Source organism: Fukomys damarensis, unplaced genomic scaffold (genome assembly GCF_012274545.1).
Source record: "Fukomys damarensis isolate Sample0158 unplaced genomic scaffold, DMR_v1.0_HiC HiC_scaffold_7, whole genome shotgun sequence".
Classification (NCBI taxonomy): Eukaryota; Metazoa; Chordata; class Mammalia; order Rodentia; family Bathyergidae; genus Fukomys; species Fukomys damarensis.
In genome coordinates, this window is record NW_022900919.1 from 36,642,986 (window position 1) to 36,651,874 (window position 8,889).

Consider the following 8,889-nt stretch of genomic DNA (forward strand, 5'->3'; position numbering starts at 1 on the left):
TTTAAACAGTGGCAAAGTGGCAAAGTTTCACATTTATTAAAGGTAGGAGAAAAACAAGGGAGGGGAAAAACAGGCTCTCCAGAGCCAGTTTGGGCTGAGGAAAAAGGGAGGAAAAAATGGGTAGGGTAGGCTATGGTGAAGATACACTATAGCCCCTTTAAAAAAATTTTTTTTTTATACAGGGTCTTGCTATGTATTTGAGGTTGGTCCTGAACTTACCATGTATCCCAGGCTGGTGATATTCCTGCCTCAGTCTCCTGAGTGCTGGGGTTACAGGTGTGTGCACTATGTGTGGCCTCAGTGGGTCTTATTTTGTCTTCAATTTTCAACTGTTGGACAATAGACTTATTTTAAGATATAATGTAAAACCAGAAGGAAAAATAGTCATCCTTAGGATTTTTTTCCTGGTTGTAGTAGTATGCCACATATTGTAAGACAGCAAAGACACAGCATATTGCTTATGTATGGAATCTCCAACTGAAAGAACTTTAGGAGGGGAGCTAAAGGTATTTTTCAGAGATTCTGTTTTCTTTACAAAGACATTTTAAAATTGAAGTACAATCTATTTACAGTAAAATGCATAAGTCTTGGGTATATCGTTCTTTTGTGACAAATGCATGTATCTATGCAGCTATTTTCCTTTCAAGATGTGAAACATTTCCCCTTGACCGTGTTGTTTCTGCTTTAAAATAATTTTTCTGTAATTAGTGAAGCTGGTTGGGTCACTTGTAAGCTGTATCTGATAAAACAGTGATGCAACTATTTAAATACTTTTACTGAGTGCTTACTCTGGTTTTCTCTTTCTATTGAACCCCAGGTCTCTCTCATGCTAAACACACTGAGCTACACCCCCAGTTCCTAGACTTTGCTACCTCCTTTTTTTTTTGAGACAAGGTCTTGGTAGGTAGTTCAGGCTGGCCTTGAACTCACTGTGATGTAACCCAGGCTGGCCTCAAACTTGTAATGTTCCTCCTGCCTCAGCCTCAGAGTGCTGGGATTACAGATGTGCACCACAATGTCCAGCCTCTACTTTCTAATTATGGATAATTTAAAACAAAAGAATACGGGCAGTAATATAGAAAAACCTACCTCCTAACATTGATAGTTATCAACTCTTATATCATTCTTTTCCACCTATGAACCTTAACCACTGGTTCATGTTGAAATCCCAGACATTTCAAGCAGGTTTGACTTTTATCTACCATGATTTGAGGCTGCATTCCTTTGACAGCCAAGGGGGAGAAAGTGCATTTTTGCATTAGTGGAAGGAAAATGATGGAAAGGTATATTTAATACTATTAAAGAAAATCACATAGTTTCTGCTAAATCTAGATTGCTTTTGCAATCATACATCACTTGATGAAGGGACTTTATTTTGAGAAATACGTTGTAGATGCCTTCTTCATTGTGCAAACATCACAGTGGACTCACTTAAACCTAACCAGTATAGGTGAGGTCTCCCCAGGGCCTCTTGATGCAATCGAAATGTGGTAAACAGAAGATGTATGTGTTATAGCATGGAATACTGTGTTACTGTGAACTTTCTGCTTTTATAAGTAGGAATGTAATCTAAAATAATGATAAAATACAGTGCAATATGTAAGCAAGTGACAGTTTTATTTTTATCAAGCATTACATATTGTGCCTAGTTGAGCTGTATGTGTTTCATTCTTATACAACTGGCTGCACAGTATGTTTATTATCACCAGCATCACAGGACTGTGTGAGCAAGCACTGTTGTGTGATGTTACTGTACCCACGGTGTCAGCAGGATGTTTGGCTTTCTCAGTTCCGGTATGACTTCATAGGATCACCACCACTGAAATGTTATGCAGCATGTGACTTCATTTCATTTACATTTCTTGTTATTATATTTTATTAATGTCAATTGACTAATTTTATTTTCCATGTAAGAAACTGCACTTTTAAAATTTTTATTTTAATTGGTCCACATTTGCAGTGCATGATAATTACATTTATTATGGGGAGTTGATTCATTTACGCCCTCACCCCATCAAGAATTTGTGCTTTTAGGGAACTATTTTTTAACAAGGATCTGAAAAAGGATAATGAACTTTTTTCTGCGATGGGTCACCTTAGGTATATTTGGGGGGCTTCTCCCTTGTTTTGTGGTTCTGGGGGTAGAGCCCAGGGCCCTGTGCATAGTAGGCCACAGCTCTACCACTACACCCTCCAGCCCCCATCCCCTATTGTTAGTGCAAGTAGATTTTCCTAGAATGATCGGTGAAACAATTGTCACTGTGATAAGTTCTGTTTCTTAACATTGTGCCCTGCTTGTGTGGTGCCCTTAGTGCTTTTAGTTCAGCTGTGGCATAGACAAAAAGTGCTTTATTCCCGAAAAGGTCCTTTTGGGACTCCTGTGACACAGATGCCTAAGACTTTGTACTTTTCAGAAAATATCATTTCTCTCTCTGTGTTCTTCAGATTGAATAAGTTCATTCATCCAGTATACTAATCTTTTTCCTGCTCTTGAGCGCATACAGTGAGCCTTCCTCCCCTCAAAGAAAAGTATTTCGACAGTTTTACTACTGACGCCTTGAGCATTTTCATAATAACTAATATAAAACCTTAAACATTTCTCTGATCTGTCCTTGGCAGTTGTTAATTGTCTTTTCTTAGGCAAATTGAGATTTTCCTGTTTGAATATTATTTTGATTTGTATATGACTCTTAGTGTTACATAAATTCTTGGATTGTGTGGATAATTTTTTAGCAGATCTAGTTAGGTTCAGTTAGTCCTAATTCCTATAGAATGTGTTTCTGATATCAGTTCACTTTTCAGAATCTTGGCAGTCCTGTTATGCCTCTCACATAGCCAGGCTAATGCCTGGGCAGATACTTCTTCGTTCGGTTCTCAGAGTCTTGAGTGTTGTGAGTAGGATACGATCCATGCATGAACCCGGAAGTTCATGGCAGTGTTGTGGGGATGCTTTCCTGTGATCTACTGAATGACTCCCCAGCTGCCTCTTTTCCTTCTGTGGCTCTAGAGGTAGGGCTTTTAGTTAATTCTCTACTGTGCAGTGCGCTTTTGTGACTCCCTGACTGGGTAGAGGTTTATTATCTTCATCATTCTCAAAGAACCAGCTTTTGGTTTTGTAGGTTTTCTCTTTTTTTGTTTTTTTCTATTTGATTGACTCTTACCTTTATTATTTCCTTCTGCTTCAAGTTTAATTTGCTTATTTTTCTAATTTCTTAAGGTAGAAGCTGAGATAATTTTTGAGAACTTTTTAATAGATTTTTTTCTGATTATTTTTACTGTTCTCTTGTTACTTTTCAGCAATTGAATTGTGATGTATCTTTGGGCTTTTGTCTGTCCAGCTTGAAGTTTGTTGAGATTTTTGATCTGTAGGTTCTTTTCCATAATTTGACAGTTTTTGATAATTTCCCCATGTTTGTCTTTATCCTATCCCAGTGTTTTGTTTTTTGAGATGGGGTCTTGCTATGTAGTTCAGGCTGGCCTTGAGCTTATTGTGTAACTCAGGCTGGCTGTGAACTTGTGGTGCTTTTGCCGGGGCCTCCTAAGTGTTGGGATTACAGGTGTGCACCAGTTCTTGGCCTGTCCTGCTTCTCTTGTTACATGTGTGCTCGACACTCTTATTAGACCACTTGATATTGTTTTGTTGGTCATTGAAATTCTGTTCTTTTTTTTTTTTTTAAGCAAAACATTTATTGATAGTTTTTTTTGGGGGATGCGGGGATTAAACTCAGGACCTTATGCTTGTGAGGCAGATGATGAAACCACTGAGGTAAATCCCCTGCCCTGTTGATACATTTTAGATATACATAATGATAACATTCATCATAGGGAATTTGTATCTGTACATGATGTATGATGTGTCTTGCTTCTTCTTTTCTTTCTTATCCCCCTATTCAGTCCCTCTTCCCCACCTTACGTATGTAAGCTTTGTTTCCATTTTTCCTTCTCTTTTCTTTTTTCTTTCTTCCTCATCCCTTTCCTTCAACCTATGCGTCATGGGCCACCGTTCCTGCCTGTTTGCATTTCTAGTCGTTCCCTGTCCCCCAGGTCTTTGGGTACAGTGGTCACTCTCATATTGGTATTGAATGCCTGCATCCTGTTACTTTCCTTAATTAAAAGGTTGGTTAATTTGTTTGCATAGATGCTTGTTCTTTTCAAGATTTGTTTTTAAATTTTAGTAAAGGTGGGGCAAGGAGCCCTACTCGTAAGTAATGGGCCTCTGGCTGGGGATTTAGCTCAGTGCTTCTACTGCCTTCCTTGTAAGTGCAAGGTCCCGAGTTCAATCCCTGGTACCAAAAAAAAAAAAAAAAAAAAAAAAAGGAATACTAAGTAATGGGCTTTCTGGGTTTTGCTGAATCCGGGAGTGTTTAATGAAGTCTGTTCAGTTGCATATTGGCTCTCAGTTTCTACCATCTGTGTACAAACACCAGTGTTAGGCTCAGGCTTCTTGGTAGTTCTGTGCCTGTGCCTGGGTTTGACATCCCCCCGCCACACCAGGTGTCGGTCAAACTCAGTGTCTTGTGTTTGCCAGGCAGACATGGCGCCACTGAACTAAATCCCCAGCCCTAGTAGACTTGCTCTGTATCTGTATGTCCAGTTTAACATTTAACCAAAGATGCCTGTGCAGATTTCTGAAGCTTCCTCTCTGTACAAGTCTGTCTGGTATGCTGCCTGCAAGTTGTAGCTATCCCAGCAGTTTCTCACTTGGATTTGTGCTCAGATTTGAGAGACTGGAGCTGTGTGGGTCTCCCTCCATTCTGCTGTCTCGAAAGTGCCTCTAGGCAGAAACGGAATTTTCTTGGGATCTGGCTTGCTTTCCCTTCTGAGAACATAGTTGTGTGTTGGCTTTCGTCCAGTGGCTGAAAAGTTATTTTCATATTTACTTTCCAGTTTTATGCTTGGCTGGAGGCTGATCTACTATCAGTTATTCCTTTGCAGTTGAGAGCACAGGTCTCAGAGTGTGTAGTGCCAGAATTTAGTGCATGGCATTTTATGATCTGTTAGAACAATTCAGTTAATTACATCCTGTTTGCTATATTGTCTCTGTAGTAGAGTGTTCATATTTTAAATTTTAATTACTGCTGAAAGATAATAGTCCATAGTGTTTTAGAAACTATAATTTGGCACAACATGTGCATGCCCATGTTATAGGCAAGAGGACAGATAAGAGTACTGTGGCATTCATTCTGTATCAAGGGAAATCCTCACGCACAAGTTTGAAATTTTAAGAAGAGTTTCAGTTGAAGGACTGTAGATTTTGTCATCACCCTCCTACCCCCATCCCGCCAAGACTGAACTCAGGGTCTTGTATGTTCCTAGGAAAGTACTCTACCACAGAACTGTATACATTTTCAGCCTTTATTTTTTATTTCAAGACGGAATCGCACTAAGTTTTCCAGGCTGAACTTGAACATAATATATCATCTCTCTGTCTCAGCCTCCTGAGTAGCTTGGATTACAGACATGTGTCCTCATGCCTCGCTAGATTTGTATTTATATTTAATGTATTTTCAACATTTTTAAAAATTTTTATTTTTTGTGACAGGTCTCCTTTCGTAGTTCAGGCTGGCCCTGAACTCACTATGTAGCCCAGGCTGGCCTCGAACTTGTGGAGATCCTCCTGCCTCAGCCTCCTGAGCGCTAGGATTACAGGTGTGCACCACCACACCTGGCTTAATGTATTTTTTAATTTAATTCTGATGTACAGAATTAAGTATGTCTGTCTTCTATTCTTTTTTTTTTTTTTTTTTTTTTTTGAGACGGTCCTCACCATGTAGTTCAGGCTAGCTTTGAATTCATTATGTGGCCTAGCCTGGCCTCAAACTAGCAGCAATCCTCCTGCCTCAGGGTACTGGAATTCCACTATGTCAGTTTATAAAACTGATTCTAATGAAATGAATGTTAAATTTCTGCTTAGACTATATTATATATGTATAAAAAAAATTCCCTGAAAACATAGTTTAAGCCTATTGGCCTAGTTAAAAAGATAGCACTAAATAAAAATCTTGTCACTCTGGGTGTGGTGGTGTACATCTGTAATCCTAGCACTTCGGAAGGCAGCTATGCTAACCACTACACCACCAACGCCCCCATGCTAGCACTTTGGAAATTGAAGTAGCTGAAGCAAAAGTTCAAGTCTTGCTCAGGGAATTTAGTGACTAGCAAGACCTTGTCTCAAGTATTTAAAAGAACTAAGCATGTACCTTAGTGCAAAGGTCTTGAGTTCAGTCCTCAGCACTGAGGTGGGGGGGAGACTTAATGCCATTTCTGTCATATAGTTCTGTAGCATAAATTCAGGGGTTTGTATTCTACTTTTTTTAATTAAAAATTTTTTTTGGTATCAGGGATCGAACTTGGGACCTTGTGCTTATGAAGCAGGTGGTGGAACCACTGAACTAAATCCCCAGCCCAGGGGTTTTAAAAATTATTAAATAAATCTTTTTCATTGTTCTTTTTTCCCTCCCACGTTTTTTGTTTGTTTGTTTTTGTTTGTTTTTTTTGTTTTTTTTTTTTTGGTACTGGAGATCGAACTCAGTCCTTGTGCTTGTGAGGCAGGTGGTGGAACCACTTAGCTAAATCCCAGGCCCTCTCCCACTTTTTGAGACGGTCTCGTGTAGTTCAGACTGACCTTGAACTTGATGTGTAGACCAGACTGGCCTGAGCTCACAGGGATCCTCCTGCCTCAGCCTCCCAAGTGCTGGAATTACAGGCATGTGTGACCATACTGGCTCTGTTTTTGTTTGAGTTAGGGTCTCACTGTATAGTCTAGGCTGGTGTTAAACTTGTTATATAGCCCAGGCTGGCCTCAGACTTGAGCTCTTCCTGGTTTAACCTCTAGAGTGCTGGAATTACAGCTGTGTGCCACCATTTCTTAACCATTTTAAGTGTGCATTGTCATAACATTAAGTATATTCATATTGTTGTGCAGTCAGTATCATCTATCTTTAGAACTCTTCATTTGCAAAACAAAAAAGATTTTAACCCATTAAACAGTTCCATTCCCCTATCTCCAGCCTGGAAACCAACCACCATTATACTTTGTCTTAGGCATTTGATCATTTTATGTCATGTAAGTGAAATCATGCATTACAGGGTTTTTTTGGTGTGTGTAAACCTGGCGGTGGTGGTGGTGGTGGTACTGGAAATTGAATCTAGGGCCTTCACACTGTGCTACATCCTAGCCTTATCTTTTGCGACAGGTTTTCATTGAGAAGCCAGGTTGCCCAGTCTGGTCTTGAATTTGTTATCTTCCTGCCTCACCCTGGCAGAATGTTGGGAATCACAGTTTTGTACCACCACACGCCGGTGACTGGTATGCGTCACTTAGGGTGATGTTCTGACAGTGTATTCATGTCGTAGGCTATTGATGAGTTTCCTTATGGTTTATATCCTGAATAATAATCTATGCTTATGGGTACCACATTTATCTTTTTATGCATTGATATACTCATGATTTTCTTCCATCTTTTAGCTGTTTTGAATAATTCTGCCATGAGCATAGATGCATAAATCTCTGAGACTTTATTTATTTATTTTGAGTATATGCTCAGGTTGGAATTGCTGGATCATATAAATCTTTTTTAATTTTGGGAGGGAATTGCCATACTGTTTTCCTCAGTGGTTCTGTCATTTACATTCTCATTAACAGTATCTGTCCTTGCTAACACTTGTTATTTTGTTTTTTCAAGTGCTGGGGCTCAAACCCAGGGGCTCATGTGGGATAGGTGAGCATTTTAATTACACCTCTGAACTTTGCATGGTCCTTTTTTAAATAGTGCAAACTAATGGGTGTGAGGTGGTATCTTATAGTTCTAATTTATTTTCGTAAGTATGAATGTTTGAGCAACATTTCGTGCTTATTGGCCATTTGTGTATCTTTCAAGATAAGTATTCAGTCCTTTCCCTGTTTTTTTTCCTTTCTTCATTTTTGAATTTTTTGTTGTTGAATCTTAGAAGTTCTTTATTCTGAATATTAGTCTTTTAATTAGGTAGAAGGGTTCTCTGGGTTACCTTTTTACCTTGTCGATAGTGTCTTTTGGTGTACAAAAACTTTAAATTTTTATGAAGTCCAGTTTGTTTACTTTTATCGTTGCTCATGCTAAATCCAATGTTGTGAATCTTTGGCCTTAGATTTTCTTTTGAAAGTATTACAGCTTTTGTTCTTACAGATCAAGACTTTGACTTAATTTTTATGTATGGTATTAGGTAAATATCTATTTTCATTATTTTGAGTGTAAATATCTGGGTTTCTTAGCACCATTTGTTGAAAATACTATCTTTTCTCCTCTTTGATTTTGACACCTTGCTGAAAATCCCATTGCTAGGGTTTGTTTCTGGAGTATCAGTTCCATTTGTCTCTATGTTTCTTTATACTACACCCACACTACATTACTGTAGCTTTGTAATGAGCTTTGAAGTTAGGAAATGTGAGTCTAATTATCCTCTCCCATTGTTTTGTCCATTCCATTCCTTTCATATTCCATATGAATTTTAGGATGAATTTTTTTCTGTCTGCAAAAATTATTGTGATTTCAGTAGGGATTATTTTAAGCTTAGAGACTTGGGAGTAATATCAAGTCCATGAGGTTGTCTTTCCATTTGTTTATGTCTTTAATTTCTGAAATAGTTTTGTGGTTTTTTCTTTTTTCTTTTTGGTACCAGGGATCGAACTTGGGTCCTTGTGCTTGCGAGGTAGGCGGCAGCACCACTGAGCTAACTCCTAGGCCCGTTTTGTAGGTTTTTCATTGCACAAAATTTTCATCATTCTAATTCCCAGTATTTTATCCTTTTGTATGTTATAAAAGAAATAACTTTCTTAATTTTGCTTTTATGATTGCTTATTTTTAGTGTGTGGAAATACAACTTTTTTTTTTTTTTTTTTTTTTTTTTTTT

General features: G+C 38.4%; 1 pseudogene; it reads left to right on the plus strand.

Moving 5' to 3' along the window:
* Window positions 1-8,889, plus strand: part of LOC104850048 — a 49,962-nt pseudogene that overhangs the window by 16,505 nt on the left and 24,568 nt on the right.